Source organism: Bubalus bubalis, chromosome 5, assembly GCF_019923935.1.
Source record: "Bubalus bubalis isolate 160015118507 breed Murrah chromosome 5, NDDB_SH_1, whole genome shotgun sequence".
In the NCBI taxonomy this organism is placed as follows: Eukaryota; Metazoa; Chordata; class Mammalia; order Artiodactyla; family Bovidae; genus Bubalus; species Bubalus bubalis.
In genome coordinates this window covers 72755277-72768523 of record NC_059161.1, presented here as the reverse complement: position 1 = coordinate 72768523, position 13247 = coordinate 72755277, and positions in this window count along the sequence as shown.

Sequence of the window (13247 nt, the reverse complement as noted above, 5' to 3'; positions counted from 1 at the left end):
CTGGTGATGGACAGGGAGGCCTGGCGTGCTGCAATTCATGGGGTCGCAAAGAGTTGGACATGACTGAGAGACTGAACTGAACTGAAACTGAAACTCTGTCCTCTTTAAACACTAACTCCCCATACCCCCTCCCCCCTACCCCTTAACTTCTGACATCTACCAATGTTCTTTCTGACTATGAATATGACTGTTCTAGATACCTCATGTGAGTGGAATCAAACAGTACATTTTGCACCTACATTTTGTATATTGGAATGCATTTTTAAGGTTCAGTTCAGTTCAGTCGCCTAGTCATGTCTGACTCTTTGCAACCCTATGGACTGCAGCACACCAGGCTTCCTTGTCCATCACAAACTCCCGAAGCTTGTTCAAACTCATGTCCATTGAGTCGGTGATGCCATCCAACCATCTCAACCTCTGTTGTCCCCTTTTCCTCCTGCTTTCAATTTTCCCCAGCATCAGAATCTTTTCCAATGAGTCTGTTCTTTGAATCAGGTGGCTACACAATTGGAGTTTCGGCTTCAGCATCAGTCCTTCCAATCAATATTCAGGGTTGATTTCCTTTAGGAATGACTGGTTTGATCCCCTTGCAGTCCAATACTCTCAGGAGTCCTCTCCAACACCACAGTTCAAAAGCATCAATTCTTTGGCCCTCAGCTTGCTTTATTGTACAACTCTCACATCCATACATGACTACTGAGAAAACTATAGCTTTGACTAGATGGACCATTGTCAGCAAAGTATTGTCTCTGTATTTTAATATGCTGTCTAGGTTGGTCATAGCTTTCCTTCCAAGCAGGAAGCATATTTTAATTTCATGTCTTCAGTCACCACCTGCAGTGATTTTGGAGTCCAAAAAATAAAGTCTGTCACTGTTTCCATTCTTTCCCCATCTATTTGCCATGAAGTGATGGGACTGGATACCAAGATCTTCCCTTTTTGAATGTTGAGTTTTAAGTCAACTTTTCCACTCTTTCTTTCACTTTCGTCAAGAGGCTTTTGAGTTCCTCTTCACTTTCTGCCATAAGGGTGGTGTCATCTGCATAACTGAGGTTATTGATATTTCTCCCAGCAATCTTGATTCCAGCTTGTGCCTCATCCAGCCTGGCATGTCACATGATGTACTCGGCATAGAAGTTAAATAAGCAGGGTGGCAACATACAGCCTTGATGTACTCCTTTCCCAATTTGGAACCAATTTGTTGCTCCATGTCTGGTTTTAACTGTTGCTTCTTGACATGCATACATGTTTTGCAGGAGGTATGTAAGGTGGTCTGGTATTCCCATCTCTTGAAGTATTTTCCACAGCTCATTATGATCCACACAGCCAAAGGCTTTAGTGTAGTCAATAAAGCAGAAGTAGATGTTTTTCTGGAATTCCTTTGCTTTTTCTATGATCCAGTGCATGTTGGCAATTTGATCTCTTGCTCCTCTGCCTTTTCTAAATCCAGCTTGAACATCTGGAAGTTCTCAGTTCACATACTGCTGAAGCCTAGCTTGGAGAATTAGCATTATTTAGCTACTGTGTTTAATGAGTGCAATAGTGCAGTAGTTTGAACATCCTTTGGCATTGCCCTTCTTTGGGATTGGAATGAAAACTGACCTTTTCCAATCCTGTGGCCACAGATGAGTTTTCCAAATTTGCTGGCATATTGAGTGCAGCACTTTAACAGCATCATATTTTAGGATTTGAGATAGCTCAGCTGGAATTCCATCACCTCCACTAGCTTTGTTTGTAGTGATGCTTCCTAAGCCCCACTTGACTTGCATTTTGGGATGTTTGGCTCTAGGTGAGTGATCACACCATCATCGTTATCTGGGTCATGAAGATCTTTTATGTATAGTTCTTCTCTGTATTCTTTCATAAAGAAGGTACAATCTGTTTATAAGGAATATGCAGATTGTACCTTCTTTTTATTTCCCTTGTTCTAAACAGTAGGTTCTCATTAGTTTTCTATTTTATAATAGTATTAATAGTATATATATTTTAATCCCAATCTCCCATTTCATCCTCCCCTCCTTTGCCCTTTGGTGTCCATATGTTTGTTCACTATGTCTGTATCTCAATTCCTTCCCTGCAAATAGGTTCACCTATACCATTTTTCTAGATTTCACATATATGCCTTAATATGTGGTATTTGTTTTCCTCTTTCTGGCTTATACACACACTTTTTTAGGTAATTTACGCAAGTTTAGTTGCAGTTTTGTATGGCTGGAACAACTTGAAAGACAAATTAAAACTCAAATGACAGAAAGCTAGAATCCACTGGTTGTGAACTCCTATTTGCCCATGTCTTGTGTCCTCATATATAAGAATATTCAAAAGCTGGTATTCTAGACATTGTGGTACATTGTGTGGCTTTAGGACTTTTTGCAAATTTGATGAGATGATGCTATTGTGCTTGTTGTTTTTATTAACACCACTTCAAGTCCTGTTAATAAATATGTACACAGAGTAAAATAAATTTTTAATATATGAAAGAATTCAGCTTTCATAACTTTTGGACATTTTAATTAAGAAAATGTGGTTATGAAAGGGGCCTCCTGGGTGGCTCAGTGGTAAAGAATCCTGCCAATGCGGGAGACGTGGGTTCAATTCCTGGGTTGGGAAGATCCCCTGGAGAAGGAAATGGCAAGCCAATCCAGTATTCTTGCTGGGAAGTTCCATGAACAGAGGAGCCCAGCGGATTCCAGTGTATGTGGGTTGCAGAAGAGTCAGATATGACAGAGCAAACATGCACGGTTATGGAAAGTAAAGGTACATTAGCAATATAATTGAAAGTGAAGTCATGACACAATCATAGCTAGGAACCACATGATATAAATGACTTTCTTCACATTTGTTAGGAAAATTGAACTAAGCAAAAAAGCATAAAATAGAAGAATGCTTATAAATTTTTCTTTCTCAAATTTCTGAACAGAAAGAAAAAGAACAAGTTTCTAACTTGGCCTTCATGCTGATTACCTTTTGTTGCTGTGACGGTGTTCATGTTGGACATGTTTCTTTACCGTATACATGGTATTTCTTGTTGTTCTTTAAAGCATTTATTTTCTATTTTGTTTAGATTCCATCAAACAAATGACACAGCTAGTGTTTCTCATGGAGCTGTCAACTTAAAATTGGCCCTGGAAGTAACCCAATATTTTATTACATGCATTTAATGACCTAAATGTGCCTATGAAACATATATAAGAAAAAATTATTTTTTTAAATAGTCCATGAGATGATACTAGGAATTCTTTGATACCAGTGTCCTCCAATGTTTCATGTGACATTTGAATATATTTTGCATATTCCTTTAAGCATATAACTAGACTATAAATAAAAGAATTACTAGGTTAAGAAAAAGACACCTTTCTTTCTAATATACATTTAAAAAAAAATACCAAATGATGTCAATAAACTGACAAGCCAAGGACATTTTCAACATCCGGTTAACTATTGCCTACTTTAGAAACATGTAAGGAAAATTTTACAGCCTCTAAGAACCATTCAGTTTCTTTCTGAATACCAATGTTTTACATTATTTCATCATAGCTAAGTTTAAATGGATTTTATTTTATACAAGTATTTTATGATCTTTTTTTTCTTAACTCTGCCTGAAACTGAACAGAAGCATTTCATATTCTTTGATTCAAGTATGCACATAATTTCTAAATATATCTATTAAGAGAAAAAAAAATATTTGCAGGGCTTTAAACAAAAAACAAAAACACTAGTTGATATTTCATTGTAAATTTTAGTGATTACAATTTTTTAAAAAATATTTTCTATTTTATTCAGCTTATAGTATTTTGTTATTAAAAATCTAGAAGTTTATTCATTATGTCCAATGGTATGCTTAAAATTTAAACATATCAGGGTATTCTAGAAAATAATAATTTCCCATATCTTTTAAGGGCAGCTTAACTGTACATGCATATTTAGGACACTGACAAGATAGATTTTTTATTTCTTTTTTTTAATGGAGGCTTAATAATATGATAGTGCTTCCCTGGTGGCTCAGTGGTAGCAAATCCGCCTGCCAGTGCTGGAAATGTAGGTTCAATCCCTGGGTCAGGAAGCCCCTGGAGAAGGAAGTGGCAACCCACTCCAGTATTCTTGCCAGTATCCTATGTACAGAGGAACCTGGGGAACTACAGTTCATCAGGTTGCAAAAGAGTTGGGCGTTTTAGCCACTAGACTAGAGTTTAGCCTCAAAACAACAACAATGATATGATAACCTTTAAAACAACCTTTAAGATGTGATAAGATGTTCACACTCTAAGCTATTCTATGTATCTCATGTGTGCTCAGTGGCTCAGTTGACTGATGAGGGTTCAGGGCCTAGGTGGGGAAGAGCTCCTGGAGAGGAAATAGAAACCCACTCCAGATCTGTTCATAACTCCTTGCTTCTGTCGTTGTTCCCTGCTGCTTGAATAATTTAAAACCAACATCTACTAATTGAGAAGGATTCATTTCCATGTATTTTAATCTCTGGGGCATTTCTTGATGAGGATCACACTTACCATTCCTACATTCTCAGGGCCCTCAGGGTATGTATCTGTGTAGGACCTATAAACTTGATAAATTCTTTCTGGAAACTCTGATGGACCCTTAGTTGGTTTTTGTTTTATCTCCTGAATTTTTATTTTATTTTATTTTATTTAACCTTACAATATTGTATTGGTTTTGCCATATATCAAAATGAATCTGCCACAGGTATACATGTGTTCCCCATCCTGAACCCTCCTCCCTCCTCCTTCCCCATACCATCCCTCTGGGTCGCCCCAGTGCACCAGCCCCAAGCATCCAGTATTGTGCATCGAACCTGGACTGGCAACTCATTTCATATATGATATTATACATATTTAAATGCCATTCTCCCAAATCATCCCACCCTCTCCCTCTCCCACAGAGTCCAAAAGACTGTTCTATACATCTGTGTCTCTTTTGCTGTCTCGTATACAGGGTTATTGTTACCATCTTTCTAAATTCCATATATATGCGTTAGTATACTGTATTGGTGTTTTTCTTTCTGGCTTACTTCACTCTGTATAATAGGCTCCAGTTTCATCCACCTCATTAGAACTGATTCAAATGTATTCTTTTTAATGGCTGAGTAATACTCCATTGTGTATATGCACCACTGCTTTCTTATCCATTCATCTGCTGATGGACATCTAGGTTGCTTCCATGTCCTGGCTATTATAAACAGTGCTGCGATGAACATTGGGGTACATGTGTCTCTTTCAATTCTGGTTTCTTCAGTGTGTATGCCCAGCAGTGGGATTGCTGGATCATAAGGCAGTTCTATTTCCAGTTTTTTAAGCAATCTCCACATTGTTCTCCATAGTGGCTGTACTAGTTTGCATTCCCACCAACAGTGTAAGAGGTTTCCTTTTTCTCCGCACCCTCTCCAGCATTTATTGCTTGTAGACTTTTGGATCGCAGCCATTCTGACTGGCATGAAATGGTATCTCATAGTGGTTTTGATTTGCATTTCTCTGATAATGAGTGATGTTGAGCATCTTTTCATGTGTTTGTTAGCCATCTGTAGTCTTCTTTGGAGAAATGTCTGTTTAGTTCTTTGGCCCATTTTTTGATTGGGTCATTTATTTTTCTGGAATTGAGCTGTAGGTGTTGCTTGTATATTTTTGAGATTAGTTGTTTGTCTGTTGCGTCATTTGCTATTATTTTCTCCCATTCTGAAGGCTGTCTTTTCACCTTGCTTATAGTTTCCTTTGTTGTGCAAAAGCTTTTAAGTTTAATTAGTTCCCATTTGTTTATTTTTACTTTTATTTCCAATATTCTGGGAGGTGGGTCTTAGAGGATCCTGCTGTGATGTATGTCAGAGAGTGTTTTGCCTGTGTTCTCCTCTAGGAGTTTTATAGTTTCTGGTCTTACATTTAGATCTTTAATCCATTTTGAGTTTATTTTTGTCTATGGTGTTAGAAAGTGTTCTAGTTTCATTCTTTTACAAGTGGTTGACCAGTTTTCCCAGCACCACTTTTTAAAGAGATTGTCTTTTTTTTTTTTATTTGCTGAATTATTTTATTTTATTTTATTTATTTTTTTAATTTTATTTTATTTTTAAACTTTACATAACTGTATTAGTTTTGCCAAATATCAAAATGAATCCGCCACAGGTATACATGTGTTCCCCATCCTGAACCCTCCTCCCTCCTCCCTCCCCATTCCATCCCTCTGGGTCGTCCCAGTCTTTAATCCATTGTATATTCTCGCCTCCTTTGTCAAAGATAAGGTGTCCATATGTGTGTAGATTTATCTCTGGGCTTTCTATTTTGTTCGATTGATCTATATTTCTGTCTTTGTGCCAGTACCATACTGTCTTGATGACTGTGGCTTTGTAGTAGAGCCTGAAGTCAGGCAGGTTGATTCCTCCAGTTCCATTCTTCTTTTTCAAGATAACTTTGGCTATTTGAGGCTTTTTGTATTTCCATACAAATTGTGAAATTATTTGTTCTAGCTCTGTGAAGAATACCTTTGGTAGCTTGATAGGGATTGCATTGAATCTATAAATTGCTTTGGGTAGTATACTCATTTTCACTATATTGATTCTTCCAATCCATGAACATGGTGTATTTCTCCATCTATTACTGTCCTCTTTGATTTCTTTCACCAGTGTTTTGTAGTTTTCTATATATAGGTCTTTAGTTTCTTTAGGTAGATATATTCCTAAGTATTTTATTCTTTTCGTTGCAATGATGAATGTTATCCTGAATTTTGTTTCAGCTCTTTTGTCTGGGTACCCTGTTGGGTTTTCGCTCAGCCCTCCACACCACTAGGTGGTAGTCCTGATTCCTTTTTCTCCTGCAATAAGCAATAAGCAATAAGACAATTGCTTCTACATATGGCATCTCACCTCCTTTCCCTGCTTTTAACAAAACACTTCTAACTGTGAGATTGCATAATAGTTGAGTGAGCCATTCAGAGGCCATTGCTCTTCTGATCCTAACATATATCAGGTCCACAGCTTATTACAGTAGCATAGTAAAATATAATTGTGAGCCTATAACTATGTTCACAATTATATTTCACTCATTTATCCAGTATATGCCCAAAAGGGCTCTACTTCAAGATAGATGGAGCAATTCCCATTTATCGATGGAATACTTGCCATTTTTTTAAAGTGTGACCACACCACAACACAAAAGATGTATGGAAATTCCAATATGAAAAAATTCCATACAAAGAAATTGCAGCATCAATACACCAACGAGTTAGTTCTCAACTCCCAAAACTTACCCTACAAACCAAAGAACTAATTCCAACTAGAGTAGGTTATCCCTGCAAGAACTAGTTCCCCAATAAACTGGCTCCAAATGAACTGGTTCCTAACTCAGGTAAATAATTGGGGGTTCAGGGTGGGGAATGTATATATACCTGGGCAAGATTCATGTTGATGTATGGTAAAACCAATACAATATTGTAAAGTAATTAACATCCAATTAAAATAAATAAATTTATATTAAAATAATAAAAATAAAGAATAAACTTAACCTACAAAACAAATGAACGATTCCAACTAGAATAGGCTTACACCCACACTAAGATCATGGCATCTAGTCCCATCACTTCATGGCAAATAGATGGGGAAACAATGGAAACAGTGACACATTTTATTTTCTTGGGCTCCAAAATCACTGCAGATGGTGACTGACTGCAGACATGAAGTTAAAATACACTTTCTCCTTAGAAGAAAAACTATGACAAATAAAAAGACCAAATTGAGGGTGGGGGAGATGTTCCCAGTGTGCACACTGGAGTGACTTACCCAAAGTGAGTCCATCAAAATAAATGCATATTTTGTTTCTGTTGCAGTCATTTGTGAAGGACTATATAATTTCTATTACCAGGCTTCTGTTGGGATTGGACACTATACCAGGATCAGGGTTTCTTTGCTCTGTAAGTTACTACTGTCTGAAGTGGAAGATTATTCTGACAGGCAGTTCTCAAATCCATCTATAATGCTCTTTGCTTGACTTTTCTATGTAATTTATTTGTTTATTTGTCTAATATGTGCTCAAAAATAGTATGTTGGTTTTTAAAATTTATTAAAAAATGTTTAGGGAAAACAGTATTTAAATTAATAATCCTGTAGATAGCCATTCTGAACAAAATTCACAAGATTTTTTTTTTTTCCTAGCTGGCATTTGAGATGGACAGTTTCTGACACAGGATGCCATTACTGTCAAGGATAACACTGATCATGCCATTTAACTTCTGTGTTTGTTTGTATTTTTTCTCTTATTTTTGGCCATGCCCCATGACTTGCAGGATTTTAGTTCCCTGACCAGTGTCCCCTGTAGGGGGAGCACTAAATCCTAACCACTGGACCACCAGGGAATTTCCTAACCTCTCTGTTTTATAAATAAATGGACTATGTCCAAGTGTATTTAATGAAGTGACTTATTAACAATACAAATTCATGATTAGCAGATAGGGAGCAGCACTTATGCCTCCTGTTTGGAAGTATTGTGTTCCTTCTATTGCAGACCTTTCTCAATAGGAATGCTATAGAACTTCGGATGGAAAATTTGTTTTTGTGCTGGAGTGTCCTTTGCACTTCAGGATTTTCAGCGTCAGCAGACCCTGTCCACTAGTAACTAGTAACATCCACTGGTTATTGCAACATTCAAACAAGTCCTTACATACAGGGAAGCCTGGTGCACTGCAGTCCATGGGGTCACAAGGAGTCAGACAGGACTGAGCAACTGAACTGAACTTATATACAGATTTCCAACAATTCCCAATCAATTACCAGTGTTGTCTCCCACTGATATGGAACCAATACAATGCCATGCTACCACAAATTGAGCAAAGGATTTCTTAAGTATGGGTGAACCCAAAGGATAAGGTTTAGATGGAATGCAGTAAATAACTTTAATATATGGGTAAGCATTTATGATGGAGAAGGTGATGGCACCCCACTCCAGTACTCTTGCCTGGAAAATCCCATGGATGGAGGAGCCTGTTGGGCTGCAGTCCATGGGGTTGCTAAGAGTCGGACATGACTGAGTGACTTCACTTTCACTTTTCACTTTCATGCATTGGAGAAGGAAATGGCACCCCATTCTAGTGTTCTTGCCTGGAAAATTCCAGGGATGGGGGAGCCTGGTGGGCTGCCATCTATGGGGTCGCACAGAGCTGGACATGATTGAAGCTACTTAGCAGCAGCAGCAGCAGTAAGCATTTATGAAATATTGCTTTGCAATTTTAAAATATCAATAAGAATCTACCTTTAAGGAATGAGAAATAACCATTGAGTTTTTTATTTCTTTAAAATTTGCTATGCAAATAATCCAATTATATTACAAATGAAGATCACCAAGGATGACTTATGGATCAAGACTTATGCCAGACTTTATTAGAAGTTATGTTATTCTACTGGGGTTGCCCTCATTGGGATCTACAAGATGGAATCTCAAAAGCTTACTACATCTGAGGTTTGAAAATATCAAGATATTCATGCCTTAATGTTTAATGTGATTGAAGACTACCTTTCCTAAACCTTGAAATTTATTTCTGAAATATGCCACTAAATTTCATAAAATATTTTTGGCTAAAGGGATATTCTAGAGTTTGGTCTCTAAATGTCTTTTGTAGGTTTTCAGGAAGTAAATTAATTTTAAGTAACTTTTTGCACATAAGAAAATTTCTTCTGGCAAACAATCTAGTTTTTAATATAATCTTCAACTCCAATATATTAGCATTTGGAAAGAAGGAAACAGATAAGTTAGGGAGTATTAAACTCACATCTTTCAAACTCTAGATTTAGGACTACTTTGGAGCCAAGAAAAAAACCCCAAGAACAGTGCCAGACCCTCACATGGGGAGGTTCAGTAATTATAATAGCAAACTAGAGCGTATTAAAAATGGAACAGAATTTACAATGGCTGCATAAGATCGAAAACATATCCACATTTTAATTTGGTCACACTGTGTGGTTCTAAAGTATGATTTATATTCTTAAAATATTTATCTTCTTCAGACATGACAAAGTTATCCAAAACTTTGGTTAACCATTTGTTTCTTTGGTCTTATGTGAAACAGAGCCCTACCTATGAGACTTAGATCAATTAATGCATTTCAATAGTCATGTAATCATTATGCCAAAGTAAAAAGTGAAACTGAAAGTCGTTCAGTCTTGTCCAACTCTTTATGACCCGAAGGACTATACAGTCCATGGAATTCTCCAGTCCAGAATACTGGAAGTGGGTAGCCTATCCCTTCTTCAGTGGCTCTTCAGGACCCAGGAATCAAACCGGGGTCTCCTGCATTGCAGGAGGATTCTTTAACAATTTAGCTATCAGGGAAGCCATCATTATGCCAGCTTGTGATTAAAATCAATGAATCTGTGTGTGGAAAAGAAGAGCTTTATAAGAAGCATAAAGGTAACAAAGTAGATCTTTAATTTCTTGCTACAGTTTATAGTTTGACATTTAATTAAGTGATCCTGAGGCCAGAAGAAAATAGTTCCATTTTTCTGAGATGCTCTTTGCTGGTTTCACTGCAGCTTCAGAGGTCCTAAACGATATTTTACTGCCATCACTGCAGTTGAATCTGAGTTTGTCATTGGCTGTGGTCCCAGTGGTTCACACTACAAAGAGCAAGACCAAATTGGAGAAAATCAGGCATGACCAATGGGAAAAACATACCAGACAGTTAAATGTGTAGGACAGCTTGACCACATATGCCTAAAATTTTAAGAATATTGCATCCCCAAAATATTATTTGATTAAAGGTTAAGAGAAAAACATGTTTTCATACTTAAGCAACTAACCACTTCTTACTCAAGCTTGATGAGGACAAAGAAGATTTCCACTTAGCAGAATACTATCCTGTTTTTATTTTATAATATGGATTTTGTAAACTTGAAAATAGTTAATTCTTCCCTTGGTCAAGTTCATATCCATTTTGTAATTTTATATTATTAAGAGACTTTGTTGTATGCTGTCAACAGTCTTGATTAGGAAAAGATAATTGAATGGAACACATTTTTTAAAAAATTTTATATACTACCTATTATAGAAAAAAGACAATTTAAAGATTACAATAAACTTCAAGTACTTTTACAGCAAAATATATTAGTAGGGGCAAGAAATTAATGTTACTTTACATCTAACACAACCTGACTGCTACAGTTGAAAAGGAATTCTAGTTTTATTTTTCTGGCAAATAAGGCAAAAATAAAACTGTTGAGTTGTATAATAATTTTGGTTTGATACACTAAAAGGTGTAAGTTCATCTAGAGAAAGATTTGCTTTTCCTGATCACTGTTAACAGAGTGAATATGTGTTTCCTTATTTGAGATTTAATATTTTGAAATATTTAAGAGATAGATAACATGGGAACATTATCTGGCTTTATAGTTTTGCAAGATGTTAAAGTATCAATACGGAGGAGGCAATGGCACCCCACTCCAATACTCTTGCCTGGAAAATCCCATGGACAGAGGTGCCTGGTAGGCTGCAGTCCATGGGGTTGCTACAGGTCAGACATGACTGAGCGACTTCACTTTCATTTTTCACTTTCATGCATTGGAGAAGGAAATGGCAACCCACTCCAGTGTTCTTGCCTGGAGAATCCCAGGGACAGGGGAGTCTGGTGGGCTGCAGTCTATGGGGTCGCTCAGAGTCGGACACGACTGAAGTGACTTAGCAGCAGCAGCAGCAAAGTACCAATAAGGTGATATCCCTTAAGTCCATGTTCTTTTCTTTCTTTATTTCTTTTTTTTTTAAGAGGGGAACATCAATTAAATATTAACTCAGTAAAGACATTGGGTTTTGTGCAAAGAGGAAAACATTCTTATTTTCCTGATTTTATATATATAACATAGAATAAGAACTTAGTGGATCTAATGATATTTGACTTAAAGAGAAAAAAAATTATCTTAAGTTATAGCAGTGCTTTGGCTGAGAGTGGTGTGGAGAAAGCCCCAAATCCTTTAGTAGATGTCTTTGCAATGACACGTCAATGATAAAATATACACATAGTTAAGACAGTGAAATTTATTAAAGTCCTAGCACATTTACTCAGTTTAGGCTGTAATTGGTGAAAGCAGGAATCATACAAAGACAGACATACAGTGGGGGCATGTTCAGGGTTGCAAAATTCCATCCATGGAAAGTAGGTGTACCTATCAGATCCTTTTCAGCTAGTTGTACATCATTGAGCAGGAATATACCACTCTCTATGTGTCTATTTCAAGGAAGTTTTACTAATATCAGCATCTCTTGGTTCATAAAGCCAAAAATTAGCAAGAACTCATGCTTCTCTAGAGGACAAAAGAAAAAGAAATTTGTGCTAACAATTTTTTCTCCGTAATTCTCAAATTCAAAAAGCTTATTGAGCTGATTTTTTTTTTTTTTGGCAAAACCTCACTTTAACAGTTGTGAGATTTTTTTCTACTATTTACTTATTCCACTTAAAATTAGTATTCACCTTTTTCATTACAGAAATATTACTCTTATTATAAAATGCTAACCAAGGCCCTCTGAAGGTATTACCTACTATTCAGTATATGATGCAGTACTATCTTTCCAAAATCTGAAATCTTCTGAATTAATAAAACTATTTATTCTTGTTTTTTGGTGAGAAAATGTAGAACTATATTTGACTTTAGTTTCCCAGTATACTGAAAGTTACATTTTCTTGAAGTGAAATAACACCAGTGGAAATTTTACTAGAAATTAGAAAGAGATCTTTTTAAAGCATATTAAAACACTAGCATCTTTAGAGCATACCCAACAAATTTGTGGAATATGTTACTTTGCTGTTCACCTTCACAGCCAATAAATTCCATATTTAAAAAAATGTGTATATAGTAATAATCATTGACTATTCCATCTATGAACCATTAATTTATTATAATTAAGTTGGAAAGTAATATCTTAAATATATTATTAAAATAAAAATTTTCACTTGATAAAATCTCATTTTATAAGGTCATGGTCATTTGTTTCCAACTCTTTTCTACTTATAGACTATAGCCCACCAGGCTACTCTGTCTATGGAATTCCCCAAACAAGTATACTGGAGTGGGTAGCCACTCCCTTCTTTAGGGCATCTTCCTGACCCCAAGGATCAAACTTGGGTCTCCCGCATTGCAGGCAGATTCTTTACCATTTGAACCACTAGGGAAGCCCCAAAATCACATTAACATAATTATTTTAGTAAGAATTAAGATAAAATAGTTTTGAAACTGGAGCTGTTCATTCTCTGCCATTTTCTGCTCAATGTTT